The sequence below is a fragment of the Sus scrofa genome, chromosome 1, assembly GCF_000003025.6.
Source record: "Sus scrofa isolate TJ Tabasco breed Duroc chromosome 1, Sscrofa11.1, whole genome shotgun sequence".
NCBI classification, from domain to species: domain Eukaryota; kingdom Metazoa; phylum Chordata; class Mammalia; order Artiodactyla; family Suidae; genus Sus; species Sus scrofa.
The window spans coordinates 247,252,880-247,270,627 of NC_010443.5; the positions used below are offsets into that span (position 1 = coordinate 247,252,880).

The 17,748-nt window shown below is 37.7% G+C and overlaps 1 long non-coding RNA gene and 1 pseudogene across 8 annotated transcripts in view; one reads left to right on the forward strand and one right to left on the reverse strand.

The window, feature by feature from the left end:
• LOC110256021 overlaps nt 1-17,748 on the forward strand; it is a 533,154-nt gene that overhangs the window by 120,169 nt on the left and 395,237 nt on the right. The window lies entirely within an intron of this gene.
• On the reverse strand, nt 9,761-10,932 carry LOC100155741 (annotated as a pseudogene).

Below are 17,748 nucleotides of genomic sequence, written 5' to 3' on the forward strand. Positions count from 1 at the left end.
ATATATGAAGTATGTCAAGGTGTCCTATAAAGCAGAAGGAACTGTCTCTATCTTTGTTGCTATTATGATGGCCCAAGATAAGGATGGATTCAGTCTGATGATCAACAACATCCAAACAAGTTCACATGTGCCTGAAGGGCATTCCACACTGTATGATTAGCCATCAAGTCCAGGTGTAGAGTAGAGTCCTAGGCATGGAAGAGTCACAAGAGAAGATAGATTTCAGTGATGGCCTTTCAGTGCTTTGTGCTGGGTGTGGATTTTATACAAAATAAATGCAAAGGAAATACATTCTTCCCAGCTATGAAGGACAACTTGGAGTGATCTCTCCTGGTTGACAGGGGATCGTGATCACCTCTGCTGATGTAAGAGAGCTCTACCTTGGATTATGGAAGGTTGTCACAGAAATATTGTGTTCCCTTAGCCAAGGGAGCTGCATCAGCATTTTAGAAGCTTGCTGAACTCAACTATTTAGAGGGCTCTACATCTCCTCCTTGACAGGACACCACAGCAGTGATGAAGACAAGAGGGAATGAGACTGTCCTGCCAGGGACAGGGTGATTTACACTCAGCCCCTACTCACTTTGATAATGGGCATCAAAGCAGGGGAAATCTTATTCTAACTGTGAGTGTTCCTCATTGGGGCAATAGCTGTTTTGCTGAAGATTTGACTGCAAGGCAGTTTACTCGTTGCTTGATGGCATTCACTCAGAAGTCTGAGAAACTTTGTTGGGAGTTGGAGACATTTTGTAGATTTAAAGTTTTGTAAGTTGGATTGTTTTTGAAATGTGAGCAATACTTGTCACTGACAAAAAGTTGCTCATTTTAAGCTTCACTACGGATTTCTTAACTATTACGGCTTGCTCATATTACCCTGTATTTGTATAGAATTGTCAAATAATGCACAGTTCTGGATTTCATTGGAAATGACTTCAGTGAAAGTAACCTGGACAGTTTGCTTTGCTTGGAGCACTGTGTGAATCTAATTCTATGGCATTTTATGAAGCAAAGGCATTGGATATTCATGAATGTCCTTTATATCTACAACTCCTGACTCTCAAGTATCCTCTTAAAGACCAGAGCTGTCTCTTAAATATTCACAAAATGTTTCTATGAGGTAGCTAAATGATGTGGTGTGTTGTGTTTATATAGCTAATTTTATATGTTGGAAAATGGGGTTGCCTGCCAGCTTACCCTTTGCCATCATAAACTAAGCATCTATGCTCTGTCTGCCATTGTACCAGACAGTTACATGTTCATTATTTCGTTTCATCTTTATAGCAGATATTATTTATCCTACTTTACAGATGAGGCTCATAAAATTTAACTGACCTGCCAGAGGTCAAGTAAGTTGCAGACCTAGGACTTGAACCATAGGTTTTGTTCTACATTATCATGTAACCATTGAGCAAAATTGACTAATGATGTGATTCAAGATTGAAGGATGGAGGGTAGGAGGAAGGATTTCAAACTGATGACTGAAGACAGAGTTGTAGAGAATGGAAAGGCTGCTTAATATGGATATCAGAACCATATGTTATCATTTATCAAGTGCTTATCATGAATTTGGCATTGTGCTAAGTGTTTGTCATGAAAACCAACAGAATTCCCATGAAGTACTATCTTATTTTCCAGTTGTACAGATGAAGAAATTGAGGTACTGAGATATGAATTGATTCTTCTCAGGCCATACAGTTCAATGAGCTGGGGCATTTGGACGCAGACCCATTACTGTCTCCCTCTAAAGTTTATACTTTTTCATAAAACTCTGCTGCTCACCATCCAAACTCTTGAAATGTAAATGCTTTTGCCCATTAATGACAGCTGGAATTTAGGCTCCAGCCCCAACCTTGTTCAATAATAGACAAGACCATGATGCTATATAAAAATGTACTTTGAAACTTAAAGACCAGCATTTTTCTTACTAGAACAACAACAACAAATATTTGAGGCTGTGAAAGTAATAAAAATAGAGAACTGATCTTTCCCCATGATGCTGCATAAGCTTAAAACATGGCAAGATAGCTTTTTTAAAGATATATTTTTATAAATGTTGACTTTTTAAACTATGTGTACTTGCAAGTAGTTTTATATTACTTGTAATGGAAACAGAAGTCACCTGTTTCCTCCTTCTCCTCTATCCCTTTTCCTTCTTTCCAGAGGCAACCACTTACATTTATGGTTGTCTCCATGTTTACAATCATGTATACAGTGCCATTTCTTTATCTATGTATCTATGTATGTATCTATGTATGTATCTATCTACCATTTACCTATCATCTATTTACTTACCTACCTACCTATTGCATTAGCTTTCTAGGGCTGCTATAAAAAAGTATCACACATTTGTGGCTTAAATATCAGAAATTTATCGTCCTACAGTTTGAAGGCAGGAAGCCTGAGATCAAGGTGTCAGCAGGGCTGGTTCTTTGTGAGGGCTGTGAGAGAGACTCTATCCCATGCCTCTTTGGACTTATGGTGGTTTTCTGGACATCTTTGGTTTTCTGTTCCTTGACTTGTACATGCATCATCCTGATCTCTCCTTTCATCTTTATATGACATTCTTTCTGTGTATGTTTATCTTTGTTTCCAAATTCCTTTTATGAGGACAGTAGACATTTTGGATAAGAACCCAACTTATGGATCTCTTTTTCACTTGATTATCTCTGTAAAGACTCATAAAAGTCACATTCTGAGGTACTGGGGGTGAGGACTTAAACATCTCTCTCTCTTTTTTTTTTTTTTTTTTTTTTGGTGGTGGTGGTGGTACAATTCAATCCATAAGAGTAATTTATTGTCTTCCTAACATAAAAGATTAGATTTTATCTTTTCACCTTCCTTCTACTCACTTTTACTCTTCCCATCTTTCTGGTAATGTTTGTTTTGTTATTGTTGTTAGATCCAGTGTTAACATTATTACAACTGTGAAAATATTATTTACATTTGGGTCATATAATGAGTTGGGTTAAATTTTCTTTCCTGTGCAACTTTTGGTTTTCACGGAATTATGAATGATCCTGTGTTCTTGTTTGCTTATTTTTCTAAGTTGAAAGAGATCACATTCTAAATTGTTAAAGGAATTTCTGCAAATCAAGAAAGATAAGAAGTTAGTAAAAATGTGGGGAAAGATATGAAGCAGTAGTTCAAAAAAAGAAAAAAATCTCATGTGGTCGATGAGCCAATAAAGAAATGCTCAAACCCACTGGTGATTAGAAAAATGAACAAATCAAATTATTACTTTACTGCTACCAACCAGCAATCACTGGAATACTGGATGATACTAAGGGTTGACATGTCTGTGGCAAAACAAGAAAAGCAAAGTGCCACTGTTGAAAGTGTGGATCAGGGCAGCAGTTCTGGAGAGCATTCAGTCACTTAATGCCGCTACTTAACCAAACATGTCACCCTCCAGGATTTCCCTACTACAGAAATTCCCTACATCATTTGTGATAGCAGAAAGTTGGAGACAACCTAATTGATGATCAAGATGGGATCAGATAAGTACCTATGGTGGATGCATATTAAAGAATATTTGTGAGTTGGAAGCAATGAATTAGATGTACACACAGCAATATGCATAGATCTAAAAAACAGTGCTGAGATAGTTCCCATCATGGCTCAGTGGAAGCAAATCTGACTAGTATCCATGAGGATGTAAGTATGATCCCTGGCCTCACTCAGTGGGTTAAGGATCCAGTATTGCTGTGGCTGTGGCATACGCTGGCAGCTGTAGCTCCGATTTGACCCCTAGTGTGGGAACTTCCATACGCCGTAGGTGTGGCCCTAAAAAAGCTAAATAAATAAATAAATAAATAAAAATAAATAAAAAACAGTGCTGAGTGAAAAAGGTAAGCAAAAAACTAAGATATTTAGCAAACTACAACTGGTGTAAATTGAAAGTATCTGTTTAATACATATTTTAAAAGAACTATAAATGGAATGGTACATTTCAAACATATCAGGGTGGTTGCATATGGGGAAATGGAAATAAGGGGAATGCATAAATAAATAAGAAAGGGGCCGAGACCACTGCTGGTGATCCAGGGATTGAGGAGTGTGATTGACTGAAACATATGCCCTTGAGATCTAAAAACACACAGAGTGTTTACACAGTTATGATCAAATAAACATTATTTACAACTGAGTCATGTAGTATATTATCATCTCATTTCCCTTTTGGGGAATGGGGAAGGTATAGTTTATTTTACTTTTCTGGAATTAAAAATGATCCCCCAATTTTTTGTTTAGTTTTCTGTGCATAGATTACTAATTCATCCCTGAAGTCTTTGCCAATTGAATATATCTCTTCTCTTCATAGAAAATTCTTCAGATAATTGATAAGTTTTACATTTTTTTCATGTGTGTGTGTGTGTGTATGAGAGAGAGAGAGAGACAGAGACAGAGACATCCCTCTTGGAGACTTCTGTCCTCTGGTATGTGCTGAACTGCATCTCTGCCAAATACATTCAAAGCATATTTGGTGATAGAGTCTTTAGGAGGTAATTAAGGTTAAATGAGCTCCTAAGAGTGGACCCCTAATCCAGTAGGACTAGTGACCTTGGAAGAAGAGGAAGATATCTCTCTCTCTGCCATTGAGGACACAGTGAGAAGGTGATCATCTGCAGCCAGGAAAAGAGGTCTTATCAGAAGCCAGTGCTGTCAGATCTGAGACTTGTAGCCTCCAGAACTGTGAGAAAAGGAGTGTGGTGCTGCTGCAACAAATACCTAAAAATGTGGAAACCTCTTTGAAACCAGGTGATTAGTAAAGGCTGGAAGAGTTGTGCTAGAAAGTCTAGATTTCTATAAAAAGACTGTGAATGGGAATATGGGCCCTAAAGATGATTCTTACAAGGACTCAGAAAAGAGGAGTGCTGGAGAGAAAGCCTCTGTTTTTGTTTTTGTTTGTTTGTTTGTTTGTTTTTGAGAATGCATAAATAATCACAAACAGAATGTTGGTAGAAACACAAATGTTAAAGGTGATTCTGGTGAGGTGTTAGATGGAAATGAGGAACATTTTATTGGAAACTAGAGAGAAGGCCATCCTTGCTTTAAAATGTTCTAGTGTATGTTGGATGGTGGAATTTGTGAGAAATGAATTGAGACACTTTTTCTAAGCAAAATTTTGAAAATAGATCTTGGGTCCTCTTGATTCTATAATAAAATGTGAGAGGACAAAAATGAATTAAGAAGAAACAGTTAAGTGAAAGGAAGCAGAACTTGAAGATTTAGAAAATTCTCGGCCTATCCATGTTGCAAAAAGTGAGAAATCTCTTTCCTGAAGGTTGCGGTTGATAAGGAGATTAGATGGGTGTGAACTATAAATTCTATCAGCCACTTCAGCAGAAGCCAGAAATGGAGATAGAATTAAATCTGCAGAAACACTACCGGTTTTGACTGAAGTGGATGGAAATGGGACAAAATGAAGAAAGGCTGTCTGAATTTCTTAGATTCTCCACAACAGGACAGTGGAGTTATCTGGCTGTAGTCCTGTGCTGTAGTCTTTAAGACAAGGTAAGAATGACTTCAAATTTTCTTCTTTCCTCTGGTTTGCCTCTTCTTTTTTCTAGAAATTCCAAAGCATGGCTTTAGTTTTCTTCTCCCCGCAGCACCCCCGCCCCCGTTCCCATTCCCATCTCTTTTTCTTTATTTTATACTTTCTGAAAGATTTTTCTCAACTTTATCTTCCAACCCTTCTATTGATTTTATGTCTACTCATTTATTTTTAATTTCAAAAACTTGCATTTTATGCAGATTAATTCTTTTAATAGATGCATACTCTTGCTTTATCCTTGCAATAGTCTTTCTTCTTTCTTTATTCATTTAACAATTTTTAGTGGAGTATAGTTGACTTACAATGTTGTGTCAGTATACATATATCCATTCATTTTCAGATTCTTTTCCCATATAGACTATAACAGAGTACTGAGTAGATTTCCCTGTGCTATATACAGCAGGTCCTTAGTACTTACCTATTTGTATATGGTAGTGTGTATATGCCAATCCCAACCTTCCAATTTATTCATCCCTCCCCAACATTTCCCCTTTGGTAACCATAAGTTTGGTTTTGAAATCCTTGAGTCTGTTTTTTGTTTAAAGCAAAACAGTTTTTTAGGTTTTTTTTTTTGTTATTTTTTTAATAGTTGTTTCCCCAATACAATTATTTTTTCTATTGTACAGCATGGTGACCCAGTTACACACACATATATACATTCTATTTTCTCACATTATCATGCTCCATCATAAGTGACTAGACATAGTTCCCAGCGTTAGATAGTAGGATCTCAAATAAGTTCTTTTGTATTATTTTTAATTAGATTTCACATATTAGTGATCTCATATTATATTTGTCTTTCTCTGACTTACTTCACTTAGTATAATAATCTCTAGGTCCATTCATGTTGCTGCAAATGGCATTATTTTGTTCTTCTCATGGCTGAGTAACATTCCTTGGAAAATATGTACCGCATCTTCTTTTTAAAAGATTTTAATTTTTTTTCCATTATAGTTGACTTACAGTGTTCTGTCAGTTTTTATTGTACAGCAAAGTGACCCAGTTATACATATATATATACATTATTTTTCTCATGTTATCTTCCATCATGTTCCATAACAATTAGATATAGTTCCCAGTGCTATACAGCAGAATATCATTGCTTATCCATTCCAAAAGCAATAGTTTGCATCTATTAACTCCAAATTCCCAGTCCATCCCACTCCCTCCCCCTCCCCCTTGGCAACCACAAGTCTATTCTGCAAGTCCATGATTTTCTTTTCCGTGGAAAGATTCCTTTGTGCCATATATTAGATTCCAGATATAAGTTATATCATATGATATTTGTCTCTCTCCTTCTGACTTACTTTACTCAGTATGAGAGTCTCTAGTTCCATCCATGTTGCTTCAAATGGCATTATTTTGTTCTTTCTTATGGATGAGTAGTATTCCACTGTGTATATATACAACATCTTTTTAATCTATTCATCTGTCAATGGACATTTAGATTGTTTCCTTGTCTTGGCTACTGTAAATAATGCTGCAACAAACACTGGGTTCATGTATCTTTTCAAATTATGGTTTTATCTGAATAGATGCCCAGAAGTTGGATTGCTGAATCATGTGTTAGTTCTATATTTAGTTTTTAAAGAAATCTTCACACTGCTCTCCAAAGTGGTTGTGCCAACCTACATTCTTACAAGTGTAGCAGGGTTCCCTTTTCTTCACACCCTCTCCAGCATTTATTGTTTGTAGACTTTTTGATGATGACCATTCTGCCTGGCAGAGGTAATTTCTCACTGTAGTTTTGAGTTGCATTTCTCTAATAATTAGTGACATTGAGCATCTTTCCATGTGCTTGTTAGTCAATTGCCTGTCTTCTTTAGAGAATTGTCTATTTAGATTCTTCTGACTAAAAATGGGTGTGTTCTATTATTTTCTCTATTCGTCTTTCTTGGAGATTATATAATAGTGACTGTTAACCTTGGCTAAAGGGGAAAAAAAGCATGGAATATCTGGAAAATTTTCTATAATTCTTTTTCAGGAAAAAATAGCTACACAATATGTATTAAGAACCTGAAAATTTTTCATGCCCTTTGGCTCAGTAAGTTCTCCTCTGGAAATTTAGATCAAGAAACTAAATTTAAATACAAAAAAAATGTGTGCACAAATGTTTATCACCACATTAATCATATTATAATAAACACTGTAAAAAATCTATTCAGTAAATGAGAAGTAGAATGGTTGAGCTCAGTGAAGCAATTAAAATGAATCTTATATATAAAATACTTAAGGATAACATGAACAAAATATGTTCAAGATCTATATTCTGAGACCTATGAAAAATTTCTGAGATAAGTAAGACAAGCAAATGAGACATACACTAGCTCAGAAGATGCAACATTATTATTATGTAAATTCCTCCAAGTTCGTTGATCATAGATTCAACGAAATCCCAATCAGAATTCTAGTAGGCATTTTAAAAAGTTGATTAGTAGTGTGTATATATAAAATGGATAACTAACTAGGACTTACCGTGTAGCACAGGTAAATCTACTAAATACTCTTAATAACATACATGGGAAAAGAATTTGAAAAAGAATAAATCTCTCTCTCTCTCTCTCTATATATATATGGATAGATAGATTGGGTTTTTTTTAATGTAAAGCTGTATAATATGTTTGTATATTTTGAAGATTAATCCCTCATTGCCCACCTCATTTGCAAAGATTTTCTCCCATTCTATGGGTTGTCTTTTTGTGTTTTATTTTTTGTTTGCCTTTTATGGTTTGCTTTGCTGTGCAAAAGCTTTTAATTTTAATTAGGTCCCACTTGTTTAATACTCTTTCTTATTTCTGGGAAGAGGTCAAGTTTTTTGGAGCCATTTTCTTCTCTGGTCCTGCACTATTTTTCTTTCCTCTGAAATCCTTTTACTTTTTGTTGTTTTGGTTTCTTTCACATCAGAGGCTTTGCCTCAAGTATCCAGTGATGTGAGGCTGTTGGCTCAAAGAGAAAAACACTGAAAACTCAGGGAAATGAACATTCTGAGAGTAGGGACAGAACTTATTAAATGGTATCATTGTAGAATGATCTGGCAGGGTTATACAATGATGAGAGCAATTATGGGTATCTTGAGCTCTTTTCTATTGGGCTAATCAGTCTCCTCAAATTTGAATCTCCCAGTCTCCCTCTTGGAGAAGATATGCTTGGCTTCTAGCATTTTGTTGCTTAATTGGATAAGAGACTGATGTTCTTAGCATTTAGTAAGTAGACCTCCATCTAACCCTCCAGTTTTCAGTATGAAATCAGACTTTAGCTCTTCTTAATGACCCCAAGACCAGAATCTCTGGTTCAGCCTCTTTATAGAACATACATCTAGTCTTCTGCTGGGAAGGGAGGAGAGGTCACCCAGCTACAGATTCTGATCCAGACTTGCAACTAAATCTGTTTCAGACTTATCAGTACACCAGCTTTCAAAAGTACACTGAGCTATGAATTCCTAAGCCTCCTTGAATTATTCCACTTGCACAGGCTTGTTTCTGGGACATCCTCATGATCAGTTTAGGAATCAACTTTCATGGGTCTAATGAAACAGTTACTACCTTTCCATCTGCTTTCTAGTTTCCAATATTTTGTTCTTGTCACCTTCTTTCCCACTCTCTTGTCATTAGATGTTTTATCTCTTTGTACTTTTGTATCATGGTGATGTTGTTTTAGGAGGGAGAAACAAGAAAACATTCCTGTTGAGTCTTCAGTTTGGTTAGAAGTACTATATAAAGTTTTTGAAGAAAATAGGGATATTTGGAAGACATTAATTATTTATTGAAATGGATGATTTCAGAGCCAAAAAAATCCTGGTTCAGATTCTTTGTAGCCATGTAGACTGAGCATGTTACTTAAAAAAAAAGATAGCAACACCTACCTTACAGAATTATTAGGATTAGAATCATGTGTGTAGAGAATGTAATTCAGACCCTGATATATAATAAGTTCTGAATAAGTGTCAACTTGTATTATTTTATTGTTGAAGGACAGAGATGCCACTTACTATTTTTCTCTTCTTGGGGTGGTGGTGAGGGGAAGAGAAACAAAAAAGCAATCAAAGAGTCAGTTTTATTAGTGGAATCAGTGAAATGTCAAGTAAATCTTCCTCCATGCTTCTCGAATGCAAGATTATGTAATAAGATTGGAGAATGGAGTAGGGTCTCCTGTGTTCCAACTAGAATGGAGAGCAGTTGCCTATGTCCAGTAGAACTTAAGTTGCCTTCCTTTTTTTTTTTGTTTTTGTTTTTTTGTTTGTTTTCAGGTTTTATCTTTTTAATCAACTCTGTCAAGGACATCCTAAACACTACATGAGACACAACAGAATATTTTTTTCTTCCAGTATTAGAAAAATTACATACACAAATATTTTTAGAAACTTCTATATAATCAAGGCAGAGATCTGGAGTAAAAAAAACACCTGTAAGTAATCCTATTCTTGATTTCTTATAGTTACAGTCAGAAATTGCTTCCTAACCATGATTAAACATTGTGTATAGGTTTTTTAAATGTTCCTAGATACATATTATTAAAAAAAAATCTATCAGTCTGGCCAAACATTTTTTTCACCAGAACCAATAATCCTGAAAGCCCAAACTAGAAAACTGGTAAAAATGGGGGAAAAATACCCAGGCCCTATGAATGCCTCAATTTGTCTTTAAATAGGGAAGAAAAATTTTCTAAACATGGAGCTTTTTTAAATATCTTTAACAAGCTACCTGGGGGGCTCACTTCAAAAAAACAGGTTAATGTACTAGAACAGATGTTTCTTTACAAACAGCCATTTGGGAGGATGGTCCTGGATCAGAGGTTTTATTTCTGTGTATCTATATTAGGTGCGCTTGCCTCATCTCAGCTGTCATAATTGTCCCTGTAATTTCCTCCTGAATAGCGGTCATAACTACCCTGGCTGCTGCCATAGTCTCTGGACCTTCCATATCCATAGCCATAGCCATATCCTCCAGGTAGACTGTCATATCTGCTACTTCCATAGCTCTGGTGCCCTCTACCTCTAGAGTAGCCGTGACCATGGGCCTCAAATGCACCCCCTCTTGTTCCCCGGGCCGACTTGCAGCGTGGTCCACATGGATCTGGCGACCATCCAGAGACTCTCCATTGGTGGCTCTCATTGCATTTGAAGCATGCTCTGGATTGGTGAAGGTAATGAAGCCAAAACCCTGGGATCGCCGAGTCTCCCAGTCCTTGACAACGACCACCTCAAAAATAGGTCCGAAACTGCTGAAGTGGTCTTCCAGAGCCTGCTCATATGTGTTGAAGTTGAGCCCTCCCACGAAGAGCTTCCCTTCTTCAGAGGACATGTCAATAATTTGAGTCCTGGAAATTAGAAAAAAAGGCAGAAGACACAGCCTCAGCCAAGAAGCCGATAGACTGGGCAAGTTGCCTTCCTTATTGCAAGTAGGTGGAGAAGCTCAGAAGTGGTTAGCTTCTTCCATTCTCTACAGAGTCTCTGCCCAGGAATCTTTAATCCTCTCTGGAGTCTGAAAGTGCAATTAGAGCATGGTGCATCCAAACACAGGCAAGTCCAAGAAGAAATAGGGCAGAAGGGACATCTCAGACAATGGTGGCCTTCTGAATGCAGTGACCCACACACACACTCTGGTAGAACTATGGCTCATTGGATGACAAACTGTCACCAACCAATGTAATTCTACACCAAGTCAAATAGTTAAAAGAGAAACTGGAAAAGAATACTGCAGATTTACCTCTTAGGCCTGTCCTATAGAGAGGGGAGTGGAAATCTCCCTCAATGATAAGGACAAAAGAAGAAATTTTCCTTCCTGAAAGCATATATTTTTTATCCTTTTTTTTTTTTTTTTTTTTTTTTTTGAGGGTCGCACCTATGGAAGTTCCCAGGCTAAGACATAGCCACAGCAATGCCAGATCTGAGCTGAGTCTGTGACCAGCACCACAGCTCACTGCAATGCTGGACCCTTAACCTAATGAGCGAGGCCAGCATTGAACCCCCATCCTCATGGATAGCAGTCGGGTTCATTATCACTGAGCCACAACAGGAACTCCCTGAAAGCATTTTTGACATTACAAAGGCCAGATCTCATGTTCTGCCATATTTCACTCCATGTTTCTATCACCTTCAGAATACTGTTTATTATTTCTTTTGATGAATTTGTGTCAGAGTCTCATTTCTTTGTAATTATATTTTTAATTTTTATTTTATTGATTTTTTATTTTTTCCATTATCGCTGGTTTACAGGGTTCTTTCAGTTTTCTACTACACAGCAGGATGACTCAGTCACACACACACACACACACACAGACACACACACACAGTCTTTTTTATCAAATTATCATGCTCTATCATAAGTGACTAGATATAGTTCCCTGTGCTATACAGCAGGATCTCATTGTTTATCCACTCCAAAGGCAATAGTTTGCATCTATTAACCTCAAACTCCCAGTCCATCCCTTTCCTCCTCATCCCCCTTGGCAACCACAAGTCTGTTCTCCATGTCTATGATTTTCATTTGTGCCATATATTAGATCCCAGATATAAGTGATATCATATGGTATTTGTCTTTCTCTTTCTGACTTACTTCACTCAGTATGAGAGTCTCTAGTTCCATCCATGTTGCTTCAAATGGCATTATTTTGTTCTATGGCTGAGTAATATTCCATTGTGTATGTATACCACATCTTCCTAATCCATTCTTCTTTTATTGGACATTGAGGTTGTTTCCATGTCTTGGCTATCATGAATAGTGCTGCAATGAACATAAAGGTGCATGTGTCTTTCAAGGAAAGTTTTGTCGAGATATATGCCCAAGAGTAGGATTGCTGGGTCATATGGTTGTTCTATGTCTAATTTTCTAAGGTACCCATAACTTTTCCCATAGTGGTTTTACCAATTTACATTCCTACCAACAGTGCAGGAGGGTTCCCTTTTCTTCACACCCTCCCCAGCATTTGTTATTTGTGGACTTATTAATGACGGCCATTCTGACTGGTGTGAGGTGGTACCTTTTAGTTTTTATTTGCATTTCTCTAATAATCAGGGATGTTGAGCATTGTTTCATGTGCTTGTTGGCCATCTGTATATCTTCTTTGGAGAAATGTCTATTCAGGTCTTTTGCCCATTTTTCCATTGGGTTGTTGGCTTTTTTGCTGTTGAGTTGTGTAAATTGTTTGTATATTTTAGAGATTAAGCCCTTGTTAGTTGCATCATTTGAAACTATTTTCTCCCATTCTGTAAGTTGTCTTTTTTTTTTTTTTTTAATGATTTCCTTTGCTGAGCAAAAGCTTTTCAGTTTGATGAGGTCCCATTGGTTTATTTTTGCTTTTATTTCTGTTGCCTTGGGAGACTGACCTGAGAAAACATTTGTAAGGTTGATGTCAGAGAATGTTTTGCCTATGTTCTCTTTTATGTGTTTGATGGCATCTTTGTCTTACATTTAAGTCTTTGTAACTAATTTGTATTGCCCATAGCTTAAAATATATCTATTTTTCTTCTTTAACTGCTTGAGGGAGATAATCAGGAACTATTTTACCCCAAAGTAATTCATTCATATCAAGTGAGAGAACAGGGAGAGTTTCAGACAAATTAAGACCTACATTTTTCTTTTAAAGAACTACTCTTTAAATGGCTGCTTCCATGATGGAAGTGTGGTCTTTAGAGGTCCCCTTTAGTGACAGAAATCAAGCATCCAGTCTTCTCCCTGTCTCTGTATTGATGTGAGTCTTCTTTCCTGGGCTGTAGTGCACTGCACCATTGGGTTGGATGGGTCTTTCTCTGGGTTCTTATAACTTGTGTCTTGGGCTTCTAATATGAGATGAAAGGAGGCTTTCCCTATGGGATTGGAATGTAAAATAATCTTCCCCAGTGACTTCCTTTCTTTGGAAGGTAATTGATTAATACTGGAATTTGGGGCCAAATTTAGCTTTTGGGAAAAGTGAAATCAATTAATTAATTGTATTTTTAGGGCCTAACCCTTAGCATATGGAGGTTCCCAGGCTATGTGTCAAATCAGAGCTGTAGCTGCTGGTTTAGGCCACATAAACACCAGATCACAGCCGTACCTGCCACCTATATCACCACTCATGGCAATGCCAGATCCTTAACCTGCATCCTCACGGATACTAGTCAGATTCGTTTCTCCTGAGCCACGTTGGGAACTCCAGGCAAAGTGAAATTCCTATACAAGAAAGATCCTTGTTGTGAGAGTAATGAATATAAAACAAACAAACAAACCCCTATTGGGATGGAGAGGTTCCAGCTCATTGCCATGATAGAAATTCATATGTCCTACTTCTTTATTTCTTTCTCCTTTCCCCCACCTCTTCCTTTCTTTCCCATTTTGTTTCTCCTTTTTTCTTTTTCTGCCTATTTTCGTCTTTGTTTCTCCCCTACCTTTTCCTTCTTACCTAGTTTATTTTCATTCTCCTGCTCCTCTTTGTTTTCCTCTCCATTTTCTTCCTCCTTATTCACCCTCATCCTTCTTGGATTGTCACCACTGAGCTGCATGAAGCAGGATACTGAGCAAAGGTTTTCCAGAGTTACTAAAAAAAGTGACTTCTGTTTCTCATGGAGCTTACATTTGAGAGCATATAGTTGTGAACATAAGGATGCATAGGACCCACCGAGGAAACTAAGGCCGAATCTATGGGCTTCTGATGGGATTGTTATACCCTGAAGAGCCCCTGGTTATCAATGATGGGTTGGTGACTACAAAGCAGTGGCCTGCTCTGGGACCTCCAACTCATTTCTCAGAGGGCATGGAGAGCCCAGCAACCACCAAAACTTTGTGCAACTTTCCACCTCAGACAAATCTGAACTGATGACCTGAGGGTGAGAGGCTCTGTATAACTTGATTACATTTTTTAAAAATTCCATTTTTCTCATGAAAAGACACCTTCAGAACACAATGTCAGTTTATCTCTGCAATTTTAAACATCAAATAGCTTATTTTTTTGTTCTCTCTGGGTCAAAGAATGTTATTAAGAAGAAAAATGTAAAAAAAATATTGGTTTTGTAACAATTCGGAATCCAAACTGAAGGCTCTAATAAACTCACAGAAATGTTCTTGCTTTGTGATTTTTTAGAGTAGAAAGGAAAGATAAAAATACTATGCAGGGCAAGAGTGTCCTAAAATATATGTTAAAAAAAAATAAAACCAAGCAAATACACTGGCCAATAGATTTGAATGTCAATGTACCAGGACACCCTTTTGGTGGGAATTATCATGTAGGTTCTAGATATTATAAATATGCCATTTTACTACTTCTGTGGGAGACCACTTTAGAATCCAGAGTGTAGATTTTATATGAACCGGGAAAGGAGGAAATGAGAATTACTCCTCACCTCACTTCATGCAAGAATCTATCAACTGAGATGTTTGCCCCATTTCTCAGGGCAGGCAAAAGACATTGGATCTTATTTCAGGATCCCCAGGTTAGAACGTCATCTCCAAATATTGTGAGATTGCTTCATCAAAACATGCTCTAAGAAATTAAAACAACTGGCACAATGTAATGAAAATGAATAAGCCATTCTTTTTTTTTTTTTTCCTAAGTGCATGGGGGGAAAAAAAATCAATATTTTTCCTTCAAGTGCTTACACCTATGCAGGAAAAGAAGGTGGAAAAACGAATTGTTCCATCTGTAATTTCAAGCAGGGAAAATGAGTTACAAGCATATCAGCAAAATACAGACAGAGGTAGACCCAGCGAAGCAGAAGGAAAATGACTAACCACCATTTCCCTTTATTCTCATAACTGATTGGACATAAACAAAACATTCTCCCCCAAATGAGAGGCAGAAGTCTGATACTGAGCAGTGGCTACTTCTCAAGATATCTTTGTCAGCAAGATGGGTTCAAGTTATGATTTTACTGTTTCTTTGATTGACATTGTTACGGTTCTTAGAGCAGTTACCATGGAAACAGAAGGGCCTTGCATGTATTTGAAGTAATTCACCTGACCTAGTGCTCAGAATGAGGGAGGGCTGAGCACTACTATTTCACCCAAGTGTCCCCATGATCTGGCTGATGCAGTCTGCAGTTTTGGCTCTGATCTGAAGAGACTGTTGAGCAGTGCACATGAGGAAGAATGAGAAAAATGGCAAATACCAGCATCTGCTTAGACAAATTCCAGCCTATTTCTCCTAGGGAGTTATGATGCTGTCAGTAGCCTCTGGTGCTTTCTCCTTTCTAAGTATGGACTTGATTTCTGTCCTTTTGCTCCTGATACCTGCTGGGGAGGCCTCCAGGAAGGATGCTTCAATCAATTTGTAGCAGGACATTTATGTCACCACTGGGCCAGAGGAAAATGGGGACAGAGATTGAGGAAAAGAGATTAAGCAGGCTTAAGGTGGTTCTCTGCCTAGGGGCAGATGCATCACATTCCTCCAGAAATAGTATCTGGATTATGCTAAAAATCAGCCTCTGGTTCCTCACCCTTTTTAGATCAGAGGACAAAACTTAGGGAGTCTGACCATCACACCATCACTGCAATTTTTAGCCTTGACATTGGTCAGGTCTGTCCAAGACTCAAACACTCTCCACATTCTGCCTGCCCCTTTACAAATATACTCCTCTGGCTATCCCATTCCTCACCTCTATTTCAGAATGCTCCCTCTTTTTTTTTTTTTTTTAAACTCATGGGACCAAGAAGTAGTGCTGGCAATTTTTCCTACTGTTCCTTGTTGCTCTGGATGATTTTTCTACTCTCAATCTCCTTTTTGAGAAACTCAGATTACCACATGGGCTCTTTCTCTCCTATCTTCAAGGCTGTCATTCATTTTGGGATCTTCTTCTACTCTTTTCAGTGACCTTAGCACCTGGCTTGGCATTTCACTTCCTGATCTCCCTTACCTGATGCACAGGGAATTCAGTTTCATATTGAAGGTTCCTCTAGTGCATTGGTCCTCTCCCGTTTTTGGCATCTCAACTCTGATCACTCTCACATGTCATCTAACCATCATCACTAGGGTAGAAGAAGCTACATTTTGATCTCATCTTCACCCAAACAGAGATGTTTCCTTTACTCCCACACCTTCCTGCCCTTTCACCCTGATACATTCTCATCTCAATGAGCCTCTGGCCCTTGTGATGTCTTCAGTCTTGAGAAGCCCTCTGGTGTCTCTCTTTCAGACCCTTCTTGGCTTCTCAGACATTCTTACCTTGCTGGGCCACTGTGTTAATGAGTTCAGCATTCTTCTCAATAACCATTTGGGGTCTCTCAGACCCTACACATTGAATTGCACATAATATTAACTCATTCATTCATTCCTCCATTCATAAAGTTCTAATTAAGCAGCTGGCATTTATATAAATCCTAAGGCTCTGGACCAGTTCTCTGTTCTTCAGGAGCTTATGAATTAGTAGGTAAAACACACACAATTAACATGTAATACAAAAGTACAAACTAAAGTGTTAGAGGGGAGTGAATAGTGTGCTGTAATGATAATAAATATGTACTCAGCATTTATAAGGACCAGATACTCTTATACATTTCTTATGTTTATTAATTCATTTAATAACTCAACCAGCCTCTGAATAACTACTTCATATTTTTCCCATTTTATACTGAAGAACAATTAAGTTACTTGCCAGGGTCACACAAGTGATGGAGCTGAAATTTGAAATCAGGCAGTTTCCTTAGTCCACCACCTTAATTGCCAAATAACTGCTTTGGGGCAGTGGTTAGGGTATTTTCTTAGACAAGCTGGTCATTGAGGGCCTTTGGAAGAAGAAAGCATTTAGCCTGAGGCTTCAGGAAAGAGAAGGAACCCTTCACACAGTCATAAATGAATGAAAGAGCTAGATGAGAACATTTCAGTGAGAGCAGGAAGCATGGAGAAAGGTCTGAATAATATGGCACATGGTTTATTTGAAAAAAGGAAAGAGTGACAGTAAGACTAGACAAGAAATGGAGGGAATGGCCTTTAATTGGGTTGGAGAGAAGAGCTGGGCCAGATGATCTAAGACAGTTTTGGCAGAGTAAGGGCTTTTTATTGTTTTCAGAGAGCCATGCAGGAGCTGGAGTCAGTTTCACTTTTGGAATCTCTTTCTGGCAAATGTATAGAGAATGGATTGGGAGTTAATAAAGGAAATGGGTAAAACAGCTGGAAAGCTCTTGCAGGGTCCAGGTTAGAGAAAGTTGGGACTTGGATGCAGTGATGGCTTTGGAGAAGGAGAGTCATGGCTCTCTGGTAGATATACTTTGAAGGTAGGATTAACAGGA